Consider the following 25,197-nt stretch of genomic DNA (forward strand, 5'->3'; position numbering starts at 1 on the left):
TCAGTCTCTCCTTTCTTGACAATTTTGCCGGCTTCCCTCTCTCTCTATCCTCCCATCCCCCCTCCAGACAAGAGTTGCCAACACAATCTTGAGTGTCCACCTGATATCATTAGCTCACTCTTCATCAGCGTCTCTCTCCCATCCGCTAACCAGTCCCTTTCATTTCTCATGAGTTGTCTTCGGGGATGGTTCCTGTCCTGTGTCAACTGAAGGTCTGGGGAGCATGGCCGCCGGGATTCCTCCAGTCTCAGTCAGACCATTAAGTTTGGTCTTTTTATGAGAATTTGGGGTCTGTATCCCACTGATCTCCTGGTCCCTCAGGGGTCCTCTGCTGTGCTCCCTGTCAGGGCAGTCATCGATTGTGGCCGGGCACCAACTAGTTCTTCTGGTCTCAGGATGATGTAGGTCTCTGGTTCATGTGGCCCTTTCTGTCTCTTGGGCTCTTAGTTGTCGTGTGGCCTTGGTGTTCTTCCTTTTCCTTTGCTCCAGGTGGGTTGAGACCAATTGATGCATCTTAGATGGCCGCTTGTTAGCATTTAAGACCCCAGACTCCACATTTCAAAGTGGGATGCAGAATGATTTCATAATAGAATTATTTTGCCAATTGACTTAGAAGTCCCTGCAAACCACATTCCCCAGACCCCCACACTTGCTCCGCTGACCTTTGAAGCATTCATTTTATCCCGGAAACTTCTTTGCTTTTGGTCCAGTCCAATTGAGCTGACCTTCCATGTATTGAGTGTTGTCTTTCCCTTCACCTAAAGCAGTTGTTATCTACTGATTAATCAATAAAAAACCCTCTCCCACCCTCCTTCCCTCCCCCCCTCGTAACCACAAAAGTATGTGTTCTTCTCAGGTTTACTATTTCTCACGATCTTATAATAGTGGTCTTATACAATATTTGTCCTTTTGCCTCTGACTAATTTCGCTCAGCATAATGCCTTCCAGGTTCCTCCATGTTATGAAATGTTTCACAGATTCGTCACTGTTCTTTATCGATGCGTAGTATTCCATTGTGTGACTATACCACAATTTATTTACCCATTCATCCGTTGATGGACACCTTGGTTGCTTCCAACTTTTTGCTATTGTAAACAGAGCTGCAATAAACATGGGTGTGCATATATCTGTTTGTATGAAGGCTCTTGTATCTCTAGGGTATATTCCTAGGAGTGGGATTTCTGGGTTGTATGGTAGTTCTATTTCTAACTGTTTAAGATAACGCCAGATGGATTTCCAAAGTGGTTGTACCATTTTACATTCCCACCAGCAGTGTATGAGAGTTCCAATCTCTCTGCAGCCTCTCCAACATTTATTATTTTGTGTTTTTTGGATTAATGCCAGCCTTGCTGGTGTGAGATGGAATCTCATTGTAGTTTTAATTTGCATTTCTCTAATGGCTAATGATCGAGAGCATTTTCTCATGTATCTGTTGGCTGCCTGAATATCTTCTTTAGTGAAATGTGTGTTCATATCCTTTGCCCACTTCTTGATTGGGTTGTTTGTCTTTTTGTGGTTGAGTTTTGACAGAATCATGTAGATTTTAGAGATCAGGCGCTGGTCGGAGATGTCATAGCTGAAAATTCTTTCCCAGTCTGTAGGTGGTCTTTTTACTCTTTTGGAGAAGTCTTTAGATGAGCATAGGTGTTTGATTTTTAGGAGCTCCCAGTTATCGGGTTTCTCTTCATCATTTTTGGTAATGTTTTGTATCCTGTTTATACCTTGTATTAGGGCTCCTAGGGTTGTCCCAATTTTTTCTTCCATGATCTTTATCGTTTTAGTCTTTATGTTTAGGTCTTTGATCCACTTGGAGTTAGTTTTTGTGCATGGTGTGAGGTATGGGTCCTGTTTCATTTTTTTGCAAATGGATATCCAGTTATGCCAGCACCATTTGTTAAAAGGGCTATCTTTTCCCCAGTTAATCGACACTGGTCCTTTGTCAAATATCAGCTGCTCATACGTGGATGGATCTATGTCTGGGTTCTCAATTCTGTTCCATTGGTCTATGTGCCTGTTATTGTACCAATACCAGGCTGTTTTGACTACTGTGGCTATATAGTAGGTTCTGAAGTCAGGTAAGGTGAGACCTCCCACTTTCTTCTTCTTTTTCAGTGGTGCTTTGCTTATCCGGGGCTTCTTTCCCTTCCATATGAAATTGGTGATTTGTTTCTCCATCCCCTTAAAATATGACATTGGGATTTGGATCGGAAGTGCGTTAAATGTATAGATGGCTTTTGGTAGAATAGACATTTTTACTATGTTAAGTCTTCCTATCCATGAGCAGGGTATGTTTTTCCACTTAAGTATGTCCTTTTGAATTTCTTGTGGTAGAGCTTTGTAGTTTTCTTTTACATCCTTGGTAAGATTTATTCCTAAGTATTTTATCTTCTTGGGGGCTACTGTGAATGGTATTGATGTGGTTATTTCCTCTTCTGTGTTCTTTTTGTTGATGTAGAGGAATCCAAGTGATTTTTGTATGTTTATTTTATAACCTGAGACTCTGCCAAACTCTTCTATTAGTTTCAGTAGTTTTCTGGAGGATTCCTTAGGGTTTTCTGTGTATATAATCATGTCATGTGCAAATAGTGATAACTTTACTTCTTCCTTGCCAATCCGGATACCTTTTATTTCTTTGTCTAGCCTAACTGCCCTGGCTAGGACTTCTAGCACAATGTTGAATAAGAGCGGTGATAAAGGGCATCCTTGTCTGGTTCCCGTTCTCAAGGGAAATGCTTTCAGGTTCTCTCCATTTAGAGTGATATTGGCCGTTGGCTTTGCATAGATGCCCTTTATTATGTTGCGGAATTTTCCTTCAATTCCTATTTTGGTTAGAGTTTTTATCATAAATGGGTGTTGAACTTTGTCAAATGCGTCCACCTTATTCTTGTTGTAAGATTGTCAGTGATGGCTTCTAAGAAATAGAAGTTAGTATTCACTGCTTAAAACAGAAACAAGTCCTAATCTGTTTCAGAAGAAAAGTAATTGTGTAGTATAAAAGTACTTCTCTAACTTTTCAGGAACATTTAAGCAAACTTTCCAAATAATAATTTGCAATAGATTTGTCTAGAATGAATTGCTAGTGACATGATGCCTTGGACCATCAGTTTCTGACATTTCCTTCTCAGCCACATTTAATCAAAGAAAATGTTCTTATTAAGTATAACTATATAATGTGCATAAATAGGACAGCTATGAAAGATCACCAGTTGCAATTGTCAGTGCAAGAAAACAATTAAGACTTAAATATCAAACTAAAATTTAAGTTGTCATACATATTTTTTTTTTTTAAAGGGGATGAGTAAAATGAAGCATGATAATCTTTTGGCATAACCTAGAAAAATGTGAGATCCTGGAAAACCACCAGGATGAGACAAACTGAAGGAACATCATAAATCAGAAAGAAATTTCTCAAGTGGAAACAAGAAGGCAAAATCATTAAGAGTGCATTATAGTTACTTTTTTTTTTTATGTATTTTTCAACTTGGACATTTTAAGGTACCTTTTGAAGTTGCTTATGTTAATTTTTAATGTTTGACATTGGAATTTTAATGAGTTCAATCATAGTACTCCTTCATGCATAAAAGTAAAAGACTTTAATATACATTACCTCATTGATTAACCACAATTCTAAATTTTAGATAGAAGAAAGCTTATTATCCAAAAAAAATTCAGAGAGATTAAAAGACTGATTCAAAGTTAACAGCTAGGTAAATGATAGAAGTAAAATTAGAAAATGTATTGTCTTGTCCCTAATGTAGGGAACTGTTTTACGAATCATTCTTACGTAAAGTGGATCTGTGCCAAAAAGTCAGCCTGATCACTGGCACTTTTAAAACTACTGGTTTTGACTTGAGAAGTTATGAGGCAATAATGTAGAGTGGAAGAGAGATAGACTAAAATAAGGAAATAAAAGATAACTTAAACTGTCCATTTGAAGCTGATTATTATGATTATATAGTCTTAATGGCTTCTTAAAAAGAACAAAGTCAACAATAAAGCAGCAATTTTTCTGAGGACTCTAATTTCCAAATGGTGAGATAAAAATAAGTACCACCTAAGCTTCTTCCTCCCATGGCAGGTTATCAATGGCCACAAATTCTTTGAGATTTCTTACTGAAGAATGGAATTTTTCTCCTCCTTTTGAATCTGGGTGGGCCCTGTGAGTTCCTGACCATTGGAATACGGTGGAAGTAATGTCGTGCCATTTTCTAGGCCCAGGTCTTAAGAAATTGGAAGCCATGATTTAAGTCGTCCAACCATCGTGTTGTAAAGACCATGTGCAGAGACCCTGAGATGGCATGGAGAGAGAGACCAGGAGAGAGAGGTCCAACCATTCAAGCAGTATTGGACTCTCCAGACTCACCTAGCCAACAGCTGAAATCCACTAAGTGACTCCAGTAGACGCCAAGTGAAACGGAAGAATCACCCAGCCTAGTCCTGCCCAACAAAACAATGGGATTTAATAAAATGTTTGTTATTTCCGTCTCTACATTTTGGAGTGAGGAGCCCAGGTGGAGCAAGGGTTAAACTCTTGGCTCCTAACCCAAATGTGGTAGTTCAAACCTACCAGCTTTTCAGTGGGAGAAAAGACCTAGTGATCTGCTCCTGTAAAGATTATAATATTTTATAGGAAACCCTTTTGGGCAGCACTACTCTGTCGTACAGCGTTGCCTTGAGTCAGAAATTATTCAGAGGCATGCAATAACAACAAAGTTTGTAGTACTGTGTTAGGCAGACATAGACAAGCATAACACCGTCTTCTCTTGTCTGAATCTCTTCCTAGGCTGTAGGACTCTTGCAGACGATTCTATATAACCTTTCCATGGAATCTAAAAAGGAAGAAAATACATTTCCTAAGGAATTAACATAATGTTCCTAAGTATTCTTTATACCACACTGCAATCTTCTTTCTTCTTTACTTAGTCATTGACTCAGAACTTTAAATCTCACCTAATTAGCACATATATCTTGCCCCCCCTTCTGCTCTCAAAGTAGAAGATACATAATTAGAACCCGTAAACCTCATTTTTATTGTTCTTCTCTGTGGCTCCTTTTCACTGGCAAATTAAGTTTATATTATCCCCCAACAGGTGATCGAAACAAAACGAGGGCATTGCAATATGCTTGCTAACTGTTCCTAATCTTACTTTGCTTCTCATTCTTCACTATTAACTACAAACAACCTGTTTTACCAGCTCAGACCCCAGTTTTTATTAAGAGAGTGGACTCGGCAGCAAAGGCATTTCCTCCACAAGGCTACTCCTACAATGCTTATGTCATGAGTGGGAGAAGAGAAATAACTTAGGCTCTAGCTCAAGAGTGGCCAATGGCCTTCATCTTGTGTGTAAATTCCTGTGTATTGGCAGTGACTGTATGCTGTACCTTGTTCTGAAGAATTTTGACACTGGGTTCAGAGGGAATGAATTCTGTGATCAATTACTGATCTCTTCCATGGGTACAAAGAAGAATTTGCTGTTGTTGCTATAGACTTTTTTCCATACGCAAGAAACCCTCCAAGGGGAGCACAAATAGGTTAGGAAGGGGCAAAGGGCATTGGTAAAAGTGGCTTGTGTAGACCACAGCTCCAGTACTGTGGCCTTGGTGGAACACTGGGGTAACAGCCTGGGTCCCTTGGAGTCAATGAGAAGTATAATTCTAAATATATGCTTTGCTGAAAGCTGATATTCTCTGCAGTTTCTCTTGGATTATGTAGTGTTCGGGTGAGTGGATTTGTGATAATAGCAATAAACTTATGTTTAATTTTTGAAGTGCATTTACTAATATGATATGCATTTCACCACAACCCTGTGATTTTTTTTTTCTGTGATTAGATCAGTTGAGAATTAATTTTCTTTTTTTCCACCAAAGAGGAAATAAACACAGAAAATTTAAGTCTCTTTCCTAATACGATACATGAGGGGAAGAAGTAAGATTTCTTGATGCTCGATTTTTGTGCTTGTTCTTCAGAATGGAATTCTCAATCTTGATGTTTTGTCAGATACCCAAAATATTGTGCTAGTTGATGCTTTGCTTAAGACGAAATACTCATCTTTTATTAAAATTTTCTAGAATGCCTGATGTGACAAGGTAAAAAGTGGAAAACCTTTAAAAGGACAAAAATCTGTTAGATCTTCAAAAAGTCCAAAGTAAATTGCTACAGACAAGTGACAATACAAAATAGAAAGCATAATGTCTATAAATATGTAGGTGTGTATATACAAAACCAGACTTCTCTTCCACTAAATCTAAATCAATATATTGGAAAACATATTGAGGAAAACTTTCATTACAAAATTGTTACAACTGTCAAAACAAAACACAACTCACCTTTTATCAGAAAAATCTGAACACCAGATTCCAAATGGTGTATGTTTAAAAATAAAATTAAGTGGATATTTTCCAAAAGAAATAATACCCTTAGTTTTCTAAGGGAATATTAATATAATTCTTTATTTTCCCTTTCCTGGTATTTCTTCAGCCTTATGGTTCATGGATTAGTATACCAATCTCTGCTTCTTGTTGTTGTTATTAGCTGCTTGGAGTTGAACCCCGACTCATGTCCACCCCGTGTACAATGGAAGGAAACGCTGGCAGGTCCTGAAGTGTTCCACTGATTGGTGGTTGGTCAGACTGTTGTGATCCACAGGACTTTGACTGGCTGATTTTTGGGGAGTAGATCACCACACACACAGATCACCAGGGCTTCCCTCCTAGCCTGTCTTAGTCTGGAAGCTTCACAGGATCGTAGGAATACACAAGCCTCTACTGACAGATGGGTGGTTGCTGGGGAGGAGGTGCATTGGCTGGGAATCAAACCTGGGTCTCCTGCATGGAAGGCAAGAATTCTAACACCGAACCACCACTGCTCTGAATCCTCTTAATGGTCCCAATTCTGGATTTTAACCAACCTCTCCAGTGAGGAATTAGTAAGGAAGTAATTCTCAGTCTTGAAGGGTAATACTAATTATCCTTCAAGATTCAGAGTTCAGTAGTATAGGGAAGATCACTGTTGTTTTTCCTTAAGTTTTGTCTCTTTTGTCACTATTTTATCTTTTATCACTACTGCTTTTCTTTAAGTTTTATTTGCATTTCTCTGCCCCATTGAAGGAATCTTCTTTGTTTTCTGGTTCTTAACCTTGTCCTGGTCATCCTGTCTCTGATGGATTGGGACCCTACTCCTGAGTCCATGTCTAGCGGCTAGTGCATTCTTCATTTATGGTCGCATTGTCAAGGTGGAGGGGAACCAGGTGACAATGTGACCCAAGTTTTAGATACACTACCACCTAGTTTACCTGTTTGATTGAGAAGCTGTGACCTACTAGAAGTCACATGCCAACAAACTTTGTTCTCCATGTGCAGACAAGCTTCAACTAATTGCTGACCCACTTGTACCCACCCTTCTTCCAGTCTCTTTCGCACTAGTGAAGATGTTCTGTGCCAGAGGTCCTTTTCTTTACTTGTTCGCATTGTATTTCTTTGAAGAACAAAACCACTGTCCGAGTCATGAGATAATGACAGTTATTGTTAACAATTGTCAATTAATCCTGCTTTATATATCAAAGAATCACAAATTTTCATAGTAAAGAATTCCCCCAATGATCATTTAGTAACTCTTATTTGTGACATGACTTTTATAATAAAATATTAGTATAAAATTATAGCAGGGTAAATATATGTATCATTTGAAGCAAAAACTTTTTTTATCTGTTTGGTTTAAGTGTGTTTAGCAGGTTTCCAACTTTTTTGCAGGAGCGACTCAAGGCAAATTAGGCAAATAAGAGGTTTAGAAAAATGAGAGTATTTTAATTTTTGTCTTGGGGAACTTAGTAAACATAGACTCCTAATATTAAAAAATATTAGTAACAGTAAATATGGTTTAAAAATTAAAGTTTTCTTTGGAAAATTAATTCACCCTTAACTGCTGCTTTCATGATGCCACTTACCTGCTGTAAAGAAATTAATAGCGTTTCCTTGTAGATACCACTGTGAACATTTACTGAGCACTTGCATGTAGCCTATTCTGGAGGTAGTAAATTAACACCTAACTGTAGCACAAGATTCCTGCCTTCAAAGGGATTATAGATTTGTTGCAAATATTTGAAATTAAATGTTTTGTTGCTTGATTTGGTTCAGGAAACATACAAAACATACAAAAACCTTCTACTTAAAACCATAAAATGGCCTTTATCCCCCCTCCCCAACAGTGTTTGCATCACAAAGGAGTATAGCACTTTTAAGCCATTGGAAACTTCTTTCATTATAGAAATGGAAGGATGTTAATGGAATGATAAAGTTATTTCTTCAGGGCATGAGGAGATCATCAGTAGCATGGTGATTTTAGTTACTGAAAAAAAATAGAGGAGGTTGTTGTATGATGAAGATGAAAAAAAGTAAGATAAACATACATCCCTTTCTACCATTTCATGTAGCTAGAAGTCTGCCATGAATTGATACCAAAACCGAGATTGATCCAAGATTTCAGGTAATTGCCACTTCTTTTCATTTCTGAAGCCATTTCAAGTCTCTTAAAATCAATTTTCAAACTGGTATATATTAGATCTCATCTGTAGAGCTCATACATCAGAATGTTTGGCACTTTGTGAGTTGATTAATCAGATTAAGATGCACAAAAACCACTACTCTACTTCGACTTGATTCTTTTCGTGTAGTGCAGACCTTGAGACCAGCTTTCAATTACCTTTATTATCTTTTCCTCTCTCTGTGATTTTAACCTCCAAAATTAGATAAAATGTCAGAATACTGCCTACCTTAATTCTCTTCAGTACATAGGCATTCAAACCCCTGCTAAAAATTCCTGAGATAAATAATCAACTCATGGGTTAACCGCAATTTATTTACAATTTAATGAAATTTTCAAGGAACTGTTGTATTTTGTCATAGCAGCAATGGTATACATAATTTATATCTTGTTTCTAAGCCTGACAAATGTGTTTCCAAGAGATAAGAGGCCTATTTCCACTGTAAGTTTGTACTTTGTAGAGCCAAACTTTTTAAAAAGAGTTATAAACATTACTTGTGATACTTTTGTTAATCATTTTTCCCTTTTAATTGTGGGTTTAGGCTCCATTTTGTATGCTGAGGTTTATGTCTCTGTTTTATTATTTTGGTAATATAAAGGGATCAGATATGACTTCCAATAATTTATTAACTAATGTAGAAATAATCTACCTCTTCCACAAACACATGTGTGTATTAACAGCACATATTGTCAATTTAAAATAAGTTATGCAAAATATTATTGTCTAGGGGAAATGAAACAAAATACTATTCTACTTGATTTCATGGCTTTCCAGAATCTTGCCCCTGAGAATGTTGTATATTTGGATTTAAGCCCTATTACTCTATTTATTAGTGAACCTCAGAAATAAAGTTGATGAAAAACTTTCTTTAAATTCAATAGTGGTCGATTGTCGAGAGATTGGGCAGATTTAAGTGAAATCCCCGTAAGGTGCTGAAACCTAATAGCAACAGTCATGCCATATTTGTTTTTATTATGTTTTAGAGTTCGAATAAAATAAATCTCTTGGAAAGTAAGCTTTTGGAAAATAAAAATAAGAGAGTAACAGCCTTAAAACTGCTCAATGTTTATCATATTATTTCACCTTCATAACCTTTCATCTGTAAATTATTATTCTTATTTTACAGAGAAGTAAATGAAGATTCAAACTGGTTAGATGAATTAGCTAAGATAACATAGTGAGTCGAAGAACCAAGAGTTGAACCTAGCTTTTGAGGCTCCATGTAATGATTTTTCTCTTATGACACAGCTTCCAGCATACATAATTAAAGTTAGAAAACTTGGGAAGAGGCCAAGTCATACACCAAGCACTCACTATTAGCCCTACCTGGGCACATACAGGAAACCCTGGTGGTGTAGTGGTTAAGAGCTGCTAACCCAAAGGTCAGCAGTTCAAATCCACCCGGTGCTCCTTGGAAACCCTATGGGGCAGTTCTACTCTGTCGTTTGGGGTCACTATGAGTTGGAACGGACTCAATAGTAAAGGGTTTGGTTCTGGATTTTTGAGCACTTACATTCAGGGACCTACTTGACTCTTCGAAATGTGACCTTCTGGTTAATAACAAGTATTTAGAGAAAATAGAATTATTATCATACAACTACCAATGCAAATAAACAGATTAGCATATGCAAACAACATCCTCCATGCAAATCCCAAAAGCCATTATTTAGGAGAGCTGAGGATTACTGGAAAACACTGGTGGCATAGTGGTTAAGTGGCTGCTAACCAAAAGAACAGCAGTTTAAATCCACCAGGCACTCCTTGGAAACTCTGTCTGATAGGCAGAATCAACTTGTCGGGAACAGGTTTGGTTTCTTTGTTTTGGGGATTACTGAGTATTGATAAAACAGGGGTTTGAGCCATGTCCTGGGTAACTGAACATAAAAAATTCCCTAATGGTCAAATGTTTACATTGGTCCATCAAATTTTACACATAGTGCCTTGTTCTTTTACTGTTGAGAATCCAAAGAAGTTTTGAAAAGATTATTATTAAGTGCTGTTATATATTTATGGTAGATTTTACCAAACTAATCAATATAAGCCAATAAAAGAGTAAATTACATTTTTTTTTTAATACCTGAAAATGAAGTGCTAGTTTCCAGATCTTTGTCTCTTAGATTTGGCATGAGCAACAAACAACAGTGTGTTTCATCTGGCTTTTATTAAGAAAAAACTTTTACGTTATAAAAGTGGAAGCACACTATCATCTTCGTGATTCAAAACCAAAGAGGGTGTGGTGAAATTATACTTGAACAGGATATACATACATAATACAATCTTAGAAACACTGGAAAGCACAAAAAAATGGAAGCAAATCCATTGAAAAAAAGGAGATATAGAGTGGATGTACTAAAAGGAATGGGTAGAAATTAGAATTTCTAATTTTCATTAAAATGAAATCTCCTAGAATATAACAAATATAAAAAGAGCAATCTAAGAGACCGAAGGAATTTATTTGTGTCCCTATCATTCCTACGAAATTTTTAAATGGAGGTGATAATTATTTGATGGAATTCTGATTAAAAAAAAATCTATTTGGAGACTAAATTTGGAAGCTATCAGGTAATATGCTCTATTTGGAAGAAAAAAGAACAGAAAAACATGTTGGAAGAGTAACCATCAAATACCACACTTAAAAAAAGTCCCTGACCTGAAGACAGACTTGAGACATCAGTTCAAAAGGGGTCCAAGAGTACCAGGCAAATTTAGTGAATATAGACACCCTGCATATCCAGCAGAAAATATGGTGCCTTCAAAGGATATGGTGAAGTTGGTGTTATATTTATACATATTTTTCCTGATCATTAAGAGTCTGAAATCAATACAGCAACATCAGCAGCTTTGAAAGCAAAAAAGTTTAAGGTCTAAGAATTATATACTTAGAGAAGCCATCATTTATTTGCAAGGGCAGGAGAAAGATTTTCTCTGACATGTAAGGACACGAAAATTATACCACCTAGGTACTCATCCTGAAAAAATTACTTGAAGCTATATCCAGCTAATGGAAACATGAATCAAAATAAAGTTCTCAATAGAGAATGTGCATGGCATAAAAAAATAATGTGAAGAGCAGCAAAACCAGAAAAAAGTAAGATAGAAACAATTATTGTTGATATAATAAAATACAAGGAGAATTTTGAAAATAGATCTTGAAATATGAAATTTTAAGAAAAACACATAGTAATTTGCAGCAAAATTGTTATCTCAATAAAAATAACAAGTTGGAACCAGTGAAAGTGTAGAAATTTCTCAGTTGATTTAAAAAAAAAAAAATTGTTGCCATCGAGTTGATTCTGACTCATAATGACCCTATAGGACAGAGTAGAACTGCCCCATAGGTTTTCCAAGGAATGGCTGGCAGATTAGAACTGCCGACCTTTTGGTTAGCAACCAAACTCTTAACCACTATGCCACCAGGGTTTCTAGTTGATGATTTCCTTACACTTACCTAGTGCTGCTATAACAGAAATACATGTGAGTAAACTCAAAGAAAAGAAATTTATTTTCTTACAGCTCTGGAGGCTAAAAGTCTAAATCAGGTTCTTAGCCATGTCAATTCTGATTCCTTCCTTGCTGGTTGGTAGCTCCGAGCTTTCCTTGGTTCCTTGAAGATTCTCACATAACATTTGTCTTCCCCAGTCTGTGCTTGCATCTGTGTCTAAACTTCTCTTTTATAACTCTATCTTAGGTTGGGCTCTCTAGAGAAGCAAAACCTGTTAACATATATATATATATATATAGAGAGAGAGAGAGAGAGAGAGATTTATAACAAGGAAAAGGCTCATGCCATTGTAGAGGCTGAAACATCCAAGTCCATAAACAGGAAAAAGGCTTTTCCTGATTCATGTAGGTGCAGGGGCTGTTGAACCTAAGATCAGCATGTTGGAGAGCAGAGCTCTTGCTCACAGGCTTTGAAGATGGACACACTCCAAGAGTGGCAGGCAAGACTGCAGATAAGCTGCTAGCTCAAGTCCCAAGAACTGGAGATCAGATGAACAGGAGCCAGCTGCAGATTCAGGACAATGAAAAACCCTATAGCCTTGACAGAATGTCTGCTTATATTTGGATGCAGTCCACAAGCCTGAGGAAACTCCCTTTCAACTGATTGGCTATTCACAGCAGATCCCGTCATGGGGATGATCACATATCAAATCTCAACAGGAAGGTGATCACAACATTATGTGACTGCCAAAACACTGAGGATCATGGCCCAGCCAAGTTGACACAGTCTTAACCATCACAAACTCAAAAGTGACTAGGTTTACATCACCTACAATGATATGACCTCAATTATGTAACTAAGAAAACTCTATTTCCAAACAAGATTGCATCCACAGGTATAGGGGTTAAGATTCTGACACGTATTTTGGAGGGATGGGATACAATTCAATCCATAACAGTGGTTGTTGTTGTGAAGTGCCATCAAGTCAGTTCCAATTCATAGCAACCCTATGTATAACAAAAGGAAATGTTGCCTGCTCCTGTGCCATCCTCACAATAGTAGGTATTTTTCAGCCCACTGTTGTAGCCATGGTGTCAGTCCATCTTGTTGAAAGCCTTCCTCTCCTTTTCTGATGTCAATAATTACAATTAATCATTTGGTATTGATTTTTTAAAATACAAAGCATACCTTAAGACTAAATGCACATTAAGAGTCACCTGGGCACATTGTTAAGCATATGCATCTCCAGGACTCATATTAGACTTTTGAAACAGAATCTAGGTGTGGTGTCTGGGAATTGGAACTGTTGGAAAAGCCCACCACTAGTTTTTTTGTGTGTGTGTGCAGCTGGAATATATCTGTGTCTGTACCTATATCTTCATCTATATCTATACAAAATCTGGGAACCCTGGTGGAGTAGTGGTTAAGTGCTACAGCTGCTAACCAAGAGGTCAGCAGTCCGAATCCACCAGGCACTCCTTGGAAACTCTATGGGGCAGTACTACTCTGTCCTATAGCATTGCTATGAGTCAGAATCGACTCCATGGCAGTGGGTTTGGTTTGATTTTTATATAAAATCTTAGCACAGTTCCCCATTGTTCTGGGAGATAATCAATCAAATATCCCTTAATGGAATTCAAGGTATATCTTCTCTTAGTCTAGGTTCTCTAGCAAAATCAGTGAAGCTGTATACAGAGAGATTTACTTCAAGGAAGTGGCTTATGCAGGTGTGAGGAAATGGCTCAGGCAATTGTGGGGGCTGGCAAGTCCCAAACCCATGGGTCAGGTGGTAGGGTGACCACCTCTGCTGGCTGAAGTCCCATGAACTGGAGGTCAGGAGATGAGAAGAGTGCAGGGTCAAGAGAGAGAATGAACTTTGCTAGAACATCCATTTACACACTGGAGGCAGAACGCACCTGCAAGGAAACTCCCCTGTCAACAGATTAGATTGGCTGTTCACTTCAGGTCACAAAATAGAAAGTGATTACCTGGTGCCTGCTAAATCACTGAGAATCATAGCCTAGCGAAACTGACAGATAACATTAACTATAACACCTCCCCCACTTTGTAACTGATTTTTTCCCTCCCTTTTCCTTCAGCAATTGTTTAGGATGCGGGGGAAAGAAAACAGTGACTGTTGCCTATTGTGTTTAAAAGTTCCCAAAAGATTTCATTTCTCTTTCTGGCTAAGTACTATTCCATTGTTTGTACGTTGTACGCACCACATTTTGTTTATCCGTTCGTCTGCCGGTGGACATTTAGATTCAGTGACATCGCTAGGGTTGGTGTCACCTAGTGTGGTAACTCATGGCATTACCACCCCCTTCCATGGACCTCCTCTCATACCAGAATATACAGAAGCCTTAGTAATGTTTGTTACTAATTTTAATAATAGAATGATACATAATAAATATAGCTGTAAATTGCTGAAATGTAATATTTCTCAGATTATATGAATACTAACAAAATTGTTTTGTAAAATCTACGTTGAATTGCAACATTATTAGTAGCTGAGCAGAAGCCTTTGTTGATTTTTCTTCTTCTTTTCCTTTAATTACTACTTCATTCTCAAAAAAAGTATTGATATAGATTCGCTAATACTAGTTACCACAATACTGTAGCTAAAACACCAGAAAATCTGACAAAATTGGTAGCTATAAAAACACTGGCAGAAACGAAAACAACAGCAGATGCTTGTAGTGCGTGCAGACAAAAATCAAGTGATTTGAAGCTTCCTTGTAATTGGGTAATAATGATAGCTCTGACCAGAGCACATTAGAAGGTTCAACAAGAAAGTCAGCATAGAGTTTTAGCCTTGTGGGTATATTGATACATGGGAACCGGGCTTATGAAAAATGTCTTTGTTATTATAACTAACTACAAGAATATTTTTATAAAAAATATTAAATTTCTGCTGAAACACTGCAAAAAATTTTATAGACTGACATTTTGATGTCACCCTCCCTGACAGTGTTACCTGGTGCAGTCTGTACCCCCACATCCCTGTAGTGACATCACTATTTAGGTTGTTGTTACTCTTTGGTTGTTATGAATAATGTTGCTGTGAACATTGGTGTACATATGTGTTTGTGTCACTGCTTTCAAGTTTCTTGGGTATATTCCTAAAAGTGGAACCGCTGGGTCATATGGTAGCCGTATTTTTAGTTTTTTGAGGAACTACTGCACTGTTTTCCACGACAGCTGTACCATTGTTCATTCCCACCAGCAATGGATAAGGATTCTAATTTTCCCATATCCTCGACAATATTTATGGGTTGGAATTGACTCAATAGCAATGGGTTTTGGTGTGATTTGCCAATATTTATTATGTTCTGTTATTATTATTATTTTTTTAATCTTAGCCCTCCTAAAAAAAAAAAAAATTTTTTTTTTTTTCTCCTAGTGGGAGTGAAATTGTTGTTTTGATTTGCATCTTTCCGATGGCTAATGATGCTGTGCATTTTTCTTGTGTTTGGTGGCCATTTAAATGTCCTCTTTGGTGAAATGTCTGTTCAAGTCCTTTGCCCATTTTTTGGTTTAGTTATTTGTCTTTTTGTTGCTAAGCTGTTGAAGTTTTACATACATCTTGGTTATTAGATTATTACTGGGTCTATGATTTCTGAAGATATTCTCTCAGTTGGTAGCTTGTCTTTTCACTTTTTTTGCAAATGGTCTGTAATCTTCTGGAACAACAGAGAAAGAAGGAGATCCAGGAGGAGAAGGAGGAAGTGGAATGTGTGGCTTAATCTCCTCCATGAATAACTGTATCCTTTGCCACGAGACCAGAAGAAATGGATGGTGCCCAGCTACCATTACTGAATGTTTTGATCAAAGATTCTGTAGAAGAAGAATAATCAAAATTGGGAAAATGCAAAACAAGATTTTAAATTCTTATGGAATCCAGACTTTCTGGAACCATAGGAACTGGATGAACCCCTGAAACTATTGTCTGAGATAATCTTTAAACCTTAAACCAAAATTATTCCCTGAAGCCTTCTTTAAACCAAACAATAAAACAAACCAAAACCAATGTGCATTGCCATCGAGTTGATTAGTAAAGAATGTTGGCTTTGAGCATTGTGCTCTTTTAAGAGCTATTTATATGTGGTCAAATTGACAACAGCAACTCAAAAAGTTAGACAGAAAGCTTAGGGGCAGGGAGTTTATGTTAATAGGGGGGAAACAATTTGGGAAACGAGGGTGAGAATGGTTGCACAAGTTGAAGAATGTGATCAATATCATCAAATTGTACATATAGAAATTGTTGAATTGGTGTATGTCCTGCTGCATATATTTTCAACAACAATAAAAAAAATAATTAAAAAAAAAGTTCCCAAAAGATAATATTTTACAAGGGCAGGAGAATCTAATATTTTAAAAAATTCTATGAAAATTTTCTCATCATTTTCTACTTCCTGTTCAAAATTTTACTGAGAGAAGAGAGACTGCCTTTTAAGGTCTCAAAGGTGGTCAGCAAACAAAAACAAACTTCCAAATGGACATCATCAATGATCCCACATAAAAGGAGGTAAGAAATTTGTGAGCTGTGGTCCAATGGCCAGTCATTTCTTCCCCAGGGAAAATAATTCAAGGAGTCCGAATACCTACCCCTTTTAAGGCTGTCTCCTGATTGTGACCTTAGAACTTGGCTGTAGGTTGTTGGTAAACAATTCTGGGTTTGCCCCAAAAGCAAGTGAAGACCAGGACTTACCTTTGCAGAGAGCTGAAGACAGATGAGATAAATGTTGTTCAGGGAACAAAGATTAACAGTGCATTAGTTAAATGGTCAAAGCCGTTGTAACAAGTAGACACAAAAATCCATAAAGACTTAAACACTAGTGAAATTTATTTCTTACAAAAAAAAACATTCCAAGTAGGTTGCTTTTGGTTGGTGGGTAACAACTCTTTACTTCGTGACTCAGAGATCTGAGTTCTTTCCGTCTTATGGCTCTGCCATCCTCTACAATCTAGTCATAATCAGCATCTGACTGGCAGAAAGGTAGAATGAAAGAGTTCCCATTAAAAGAACTAAAGACAAGACAACAGTGAGAAGCAAGGAAGCCTTAGTTAGATAGCCGTCCTGTCATAAAATATAAAAAGCTTAGACTTGTCTCTGTCTTTTTTTAACACCCTCAAACTTCCATCTCTCTGCATTGAAAAGAGTCCAAACTGATCGTAGCCCTATGTTGGGTATCACCCTAATAAATGTAGACTAAAAAATGTGAAATTATTAAGAATAAAAAAGGGATGAATGATTTAACTGGAAAATAGCCAAATGATGCAAAATCACACACACAAAAGGGATGGACAGTAAACTTAAGAAAAATTATATTAAATTTCACTAAAACCACAAAATGCAATTGACCCTGACTTCTCAAATTGAGAAATTCCATTGCATTCAGCAGTATACAAAGCTGTTGAGGTTGCGCCATCTTTTCCTCTCCTTGCTGGTGGACTTTTTGAAAAGGAGAGATTTTTTATATTTTTATTTTCTGAAAAATAACTTGGAAATATATGTCTACAGCCTTAAAATAATGTGTACTCTTTGACTCAGTAAATTCACTTCCAGCCACCTACCCTAAGGAAATCAATAGAGATGTGGACCATGATTTATGAATAAGGACGTTCGCTGCAGCCTTACTTATAGTAATGAAAAAACTGGTGGAAAATTCCAGTTATGGTAGAATAACTAAATAAATTATGGTATGGCCATACAGTGGACTGCCACTCTATTATTCAATAATATATCTAAAAAACTATATACATGGAAAAGTGCTCACAATATAACTAACAGAAAAAAGTAACTATAAACTATATATATATGTATATACATATGTATATGATGTATCATAAAATAGCCATTTCGTGAATAGAAAAGTATAAACAAACAATCCAAATCAAAATAATGCATATAGACCAAAAATTCTGATGTGACTTATAATAAAATATCAACAGCAGTTTTTCTTTTCTAGGTTTTAAGATTATGTGTAATAAAACTTTTATCCTTTGTATGTTTCTATGTTTCCCAGACTTTCTAGAGCTAGCCTACATCACTTTTATTGTTTTAAATATCATGTTAAAGAACAAAATGTGACATTTTATAGAGTTATGGAAACAAGTTTGTAATAGACGTTAGATATAATTTATTCTAAACTAATTTTACCCAACATAATAATTTCCTCCGTACTGACTGGTGTTAGTCACCAAAAAAGTTTCTTTAAAGTTTGATATTCATTTCTATAAGTAAGAGAGCAGTTAGGAACTTGTAGATAGAACCAGATTATTAGCAGTTTATTTTATTTGTATTTATTTCAAGTGTTACAATATTTATTGTTATTACTATTATTATTTTAATTCTGTACCTCCAAATGACTATACTATGTTTTTCTTCACCAAAGGAATATTTGAATGAAAATGGAATCTAATGAATAATTTACAGTGAACCTTTTCATTAGTGCTATGGATTCTTGTCAGAGATTTAAGATCTCTCTCTGCTAAAGGCAAATCGCAGTAGCAATATGACAGCAGCCATCTCCTCACTTTTGGAGATGTTGACTTTTTAGAAACCATTTTCTACACAGAATTTCAAAAGATGCTTTTAGATAACTTGCTTCTATTTGTTTTTGAAAAAGTGCCTCTAAAGTAATCTATTATAGAGTATGTACGCAGTTTTCCAGAAGCCATCGCTAGTTGCCTAGCAACGCGCTTGGTTATGCCATGGAATAAAAGCAATATGATAAAATGCTATTTTCCAGGTATTAATTTTTAAACACATTTCTAACTAAAAGGATATATTTTACAGCAGGATATTTTGTAGAATGGCTCATGTAAAAGCAAAATAAAAGAAAGTAAATAGCACACTAATTGAGAGACATTTTCTTAATGACACAATATTAAAATTCAAGCCCAACTGTAAGGATTTGAAAACTCCTTCCCAGGTCCCAGGCTCTACCTTGTACTCCCTAAAGCACTCACTGCATTAACAGCCCAAGGTAAGAGAATAAAATTGCATGTCTGTGAAGGGGACTTAATGGCATTATGACATTTACTGAACACACAGAGTATCTTGAATGCAACAGGAAATCTCTAACTTTGTAAAAGTTCTTTAGTTTTTTAAATGTCAAAACTGTTAGAGTAGAAAAATTTTAAAAGCCAAATTTAAATCCTAGAGTGAAAAGCAGAATGATCACCTCTTGCTTTTTTTACCCCCTCTGTACTATTTTATTTCTATTTCTAAGACTTACTTGAGAAATCCTCCCTCACTTTCTTTTATTGGCTTAAATATTTTCCTAATATTCACTAATATTAGAAATCATCCAGGCTTCCTATTTCCTCTCTGCTTCCTTTTCATAATTTCGTCTGCCTTTTCTGTTTCCCACAAACCTCAACTTCTTTCTTCCTTTATCTTTTTGTGCTCTGTGTGTGTGTGTGTGTGAGAGAGAGAGAGATAGTGGTCATGGAAGAGGATGCTGGGAGAATTTATATAAAAGATGGGGGATCCTCTCATAAAATAAATATATTTAACGTCCTGTCAAATTTTTTTGAAGACTTACAATTTAAACCTAGGCCACTGTATTAGTTTCCTAGGGCCACTGTAACAAAGTTCCACAAACTGGGTGACTTCTAAGAACAGACATTTATTGTCTGGAGGCTACAAGTGCAAAATCAGGGTGTGGGCGGGGCTGATACCTTCTGAGATCTCTGAGGAAGAATCTGTTGTGGATTCCAGTGGCTCCTGACAATCTTAGGCTTTTCTTGGTTTACAGATGCATCACACCAGCTTCCACTCATCATCACATGGTCATCTTCTTTCTGTATCTCTCTGTGTCTCTTCTTCCCCTTTGTAAGGACACCACTAGTATTGGCTTAGCACCCACTCTACACCAGGATGAGCCCATGTTAACATCTTTAAAGTTCCTATTTCCAAACAAGGTCACATTCACAGGTACTCGGTACCGAGACTTCAATATATTTTTATGGGGGGAACAATTTAATCCATTACAAACATTGTTTAGAATCATTCATTTTTATCTGATTCTTCTTCCTTTTGGTACTTAATAGACATACTGCTGTCTATTATGCTTTCATATTCCAAAAAGTTGTTATTATCAGTGATGAAAGGGAATGACAATCAAGTCAAATGCCTGACCATCAGTCATTTTAATGTTTCATTCACTGGCAAACTAATCTGTACAGTTTATGTCACAGCTGCTATCAGGAGAGCCTATTTTTATTAACAGTTCTACCCTTCCTTTCTGTTTTACGAAGAGTTGGTCATAAAAATACCGGGGAAAAGATAACACTATGCATTCCCCAAAGAATTTTATCGTGGAAGGACTACATGTTTCAGCCCTTTAGTCTAGGTGGGTCACATTAATTACATTGCCCAATGAAATGGGGGTAGAAATGATATATGCCACTTGCAGATATGACAAAATAGAAGTCCTCCTCTTCTGCAACAACACTGTAGTACAAGAATTGAGAATGATGGCAGCTAAGATGGAGGTGGCCTCGATCCCAAGGCTGAGAGACTTCTGAGAGGCAAGACACTAGGGTAACTGTCTAACCAGGAACAGCCATACTTGATTTTGAGTGAGAAATAACTTTTATTGTGTCAGGTCATTAAGATTTGGAGGACATGTGTTTTGTTACAATAGCTAGCGTTACTTCCACTGAGCCGTTCACTTTCCGTTCACACGGCAACTAGATTCAATGTGATGTCTAGGCTTATATACTGTAATCTACAGTTGCCATGGAGTCAATTCTGACTCATGGTGACCCCATGTGTGTCCGGGTAGAACTGTGCCCTAAAGGGATTTTAATCGTTGATTTTTCACAAGTTGATTACCAAGCCTTTCTTCTGATGGGCCTCTGAGTGGACTTGAACTTTCAACCTTTTGGTTAGTAGCTGATCATCTTAGTGGATTGCACCACCCAGGGATTCCTACAGCAGCATAAGTCATGTCTATGTCAAAATAGCACCTCAACAGGCTTACCTACCAGCCTTCCATATCTCATTCTTAAATCCTCTCCATATGATCTTATGTTTCAATTGTTTATTTCTTTTCTGAATAAAAGTGGGAAATTAATATCATTTTTCACATTAGCATGACATTTCTTTAAAAATCTCTGGTGGCACAATAGTTAAGTGTTCAGCTGTTAACCAAAAGTTTGCTGGTTCAAATCCAGTGGCTCAGCTGGAGACAAGGTTGGAGATCTGCTCCCATAAATATTACAGCCTAGGAAACCCCAGGCTGTAATGGAGAAAAGATTGATGTTGTCAAGGATTTCATTTTGCATGGATCCACAATCAACACCCATGGAAATGGCAGTTGAGAAATCAAAAGATGCATTGCATTGGGCAAATCTGCTGCAAAGGACCTCTTTAAAGTGTTGAAAAGCAAATATGTCACCTTGAAGACTAAGGTGCCCCTGACCCAAGCCATGGCATTTTCAATTGCACCATATGCATGTGAAAGCTCGGCAATGAATAAGGGAGACAATGAATAAGGCAATGAAAAAGGAAGAATTGACTCCTTTGAATTGTGTTGGCAAAGAATATTGAATATACTATGGACTGCCAAAAGAACAAAGAAATCTGTCTTGGAAGAAGTACAACCAGAATGCTCCTTAGGAGCAAAGATGGAGAGACTGCATCTTACATACTTTGGACATGTTATCAGGAGGGATGAGTCCCTGAAGAAGGACATCATGCTTGGTAAAGTAGAAGGTCAGCAAAAAAAAGGAAGACCCTCAACGAGATGGATTGACACAGTGGCTGCAACAATGGGCTCAAGTATAACAATGATTGTGAGCATGGCACAGGACCCGGCAATGTTTCGTTCTGTGGTACATTGGGTCACTTTGGGTCAGAACCAAATCCATGGCACCTAACAACAACAACAGGAAACCCTATGGGGCAGTTCTACTCTGTCCAGTGGGCTCACTGTGAGTCAGAATCAACTCGACGGCACAGAATAACAACATAACATTTCTTTAGGAATTCATTATAAAGGTCCTGTCTTAGTCATTTAGTGCTGCTGTAACAGAAATACCACAAATGGTTGACTTTAACAAAGAGATATTTACTCTTTCACAGTCTAGTAGGCTACAAGTCCAATTTAAGGGCATCAGCTCCAGAGGAAGGCTTTCTCTCTGTTGGCTCTGGAGGAAGGCTGTTGTCATCAGTCTTCTCTTGGTCTTGGAGCATCTCAGAGCAGAAACCTCAGGTCCAAAGGATGTGCTCTGCTCTCACCACTGCTTCCTTGGTGGTATGAGGTCCCCCAGGTCTCCCTGTTCACTTTTATATCTCAAAAGAGATTGGCTTAAGACACTGTCTAATATTGTAGGTCTCATCAATATAACTGCTGCTAATCCATCTTACTACATCATAGTGATAGGATTACACAGGGAAATCACATCAGATGATAAAATTATAAACAATCATACAATACTGGGAATCATGGCCTAAGCAAGTTAACAGATATTTTTGGGGGAGACAATTCAATCCATGACAGGTCCCATAGAGATTCCTAAGGAGAACAAGAAAAGCACTGATTATATAAACCCGTTGGCATCGAGCCAATTCTGACTTATGGAGACCCTATAGGACAGAGTACAACTGCCCCATAGAGTTGCCAAGGAGTGCCTAGTGGATTTGAACTGACATTTCGGTTATCAGCCATAGCTCTCAACCACTATGCCACCAGGGTTTTCACTGATTATATAAGGGGGATTATTTAGGGGGTTTTGAGGCATCAAGAAAACCAGTTATCATTGATATAAATTGTATATTCTTCTATGTGGCAAGATTTTGTATTATTTAAATATAATTTGTATTCCTCATTGCTATTCCTGTGTTTTCTTTTATCTCTTGGCACCTTCCACAATTCTCTCTCCTCAACCCTTTTAGTATAGTGCTTATTGCTTCAATGGAGGAAGCGTGGATTTTACAAAAGGGTGGGAGTTGGAAAAGTGGGAAGAAACAGAAAGGACTCCAGGAAAAGATAATGTGTTTGAGTGAAAACATGCTAAAAAGGCTATGACTTTAGAGCAAAGTTTTCTGTCCCTGAGATTTGTAATGCTTTCTGGTCTGGGAGGCGGGGAAGAGTTGGAAGAAAAACAACAAGAGCTTTTTAAGTCCCATAGGATTTTTAAATGCAGGAGCAGCAGATAATAGAGTCCCTCCTTGGGAAGTGTTAAAATTCCAGACAATATATGGTTTTGTGATATACAGACAGGACTTTTGACAGCCTGAAGGAATTTTCAGAAAAGTACAAAAGAAGCTGAATGAGTTTCGTGTGTGCAAGAGTGGCATGAATGTTGTGGAACACAGTGTGTCCTGGTAGACAGATATGTATGATGTCTTGTAATATGGCAAAATAAACTCTGTTTATTACTTAAGGACCATAAGAAAGTGGGAGTGACAAAAGACCCTATGTAATGCCCTAGAATTTTCACTAAAGCAGCAAAATTATACCTGTTTACCTGATTGGTTAAAAAGTTGCAAGAACTAAAGTGGTCTTATGAAAGCAGTTGAGAGAAAAGTGAAAGGTAGCTACACAGAAAGATTTAACTCTTAGTGGAGGTCTTTATTGAAGATAAATTGTGACTGCCTTTCATATCCATCCCATACCATGCCAGTGGAGCCCTGATGGTACAGTGGTTAAGTAATATGGCTGCTAACCAAAAGGTCAGCAGTTTGAATCCACCAGCCTCTCCTTGGAAACCTTATGGGGCAGTTCTACACTGTCCTATAGGGTGGCTATGGGTTGGAATTGACTTGACAGTAACAGGTTTGTCTTGGTTTATTTATTTTTTTAACCATGCCATTATATGAAGGATCTAGATTTTAGAATAAGCTTCAGGAAGGAGAATGGGATTAAGTTTCTGTGAAATGGTGAAATGTAGTTTCTGATTAGAAATTAAATTCAGACACAAAAATTAAATTGTATTTATTGTCTACCTGAGTTTTCAGATAGACTTACAACTGCTGTAATAAGTATGCTCAGACAGATCCACCTTCTCAAACATTCTTGGTTTGCTTTTGTTCTTCAAGTATTCTTAGGTATTGCTGTGCCCTCTCCATTTTCAGTAGTTAGCTGTAGAGTGAGCAGTTCTTTAGGCATTTGGAGTCTATCTATCATGTACCTATATCCTCCCAGATGAGTTATAATGCATCAAGCATTGACTCTGAGCCTTCACACTAACTGCGGTCTCATAACTCATTCTGCTTTACTAATTGATGTCAAAAACAGTTCTTAGGTGACTATAAAGCTCTCCATAAAGGCAATTATGCCATCTGGAGCTAGTGGGAGCCCAAGAGCTGCACAGATCTTGAGGAGAGATGTTCACATCAGAATCATCAAGAGAGTTTTATCAGAATCTTTTTTTTTCCTTTACCCAAAAGATCTGATGTAATATTTTAGTATAGGAGGAAAAAGACAGCAGTTCGAATGAACTTTTACACACCCCCCCTTGATAAATACAATACTCCTCAATCATGGTTATTAAAACTACTCCTAGTGCATCAAAAATATGTTTGGGAGGACAGTTAATTTATTCAATAAGTGTTTATTTTGTGCCTCTTCTGTGTAAAACACTGTTTTAGGGGTTGAATATATAGGACTGAAGAGAGTAGACAATATCCTTGTTCTCAGGAGACTTGGAAAACAATGTGGAGAGAAAAAAAATGGAAAGAAAAACACGTTAGGGTCATTAAATTAAATTAAAGATGAGCAAGGTGAAAGCAAGGTAGAGAGTTCTCTTTATAGGGTAATCTGGAAAAACATCTTTGAGGGGCTGGCTCTTTAGTCAGTCTCTGAATGAAATCAGAGATGAAGTCACATAAGTACTTTGGGAAAGACATTCTAGGAAGAACCAATTAGTGCAAAAGTGCAGACATGGTTGTATGCCTAAGCATGTTTAAGGAATGGTAACACCAGAGTGACTGGATCTCTTTAAGCATATTTATGACAGTAGTTATAAATCTATGTTCAAAACTCAGGTAGACAATAAATGTAATTTCATGTCTGCATTGCTTTTCTTATCAAAAGCCTTGTTTTACCATTTGAAAGAAACTTAATTTTATTAATTTTGGTGTTCTCCATTGTCCTAGTTACTTAGTGCTAACCTAGCAGCAATATCACAAGTGGGTGTCCTTAAAAAAAAAAAAAAAACAGAAATTAATTTTCTCACAATTCAGGAGGCTAGAAG

The sequence above is a fragment of the Elephas maximus genome, chromosome 5 (genome assembly GCF_024166365.1).
Source record: "Elephas maximus indicus isolate mEleMax1 chromosome 5, mEleMax1 primary haplotype, whole genome shotgun sequence".
Taxonomy (NCBI): Eukaryota; Metazoa; Chordata; class Mammalia; order Proboscidea; family Elephantidae; genus Elephas; species Elephas maximus.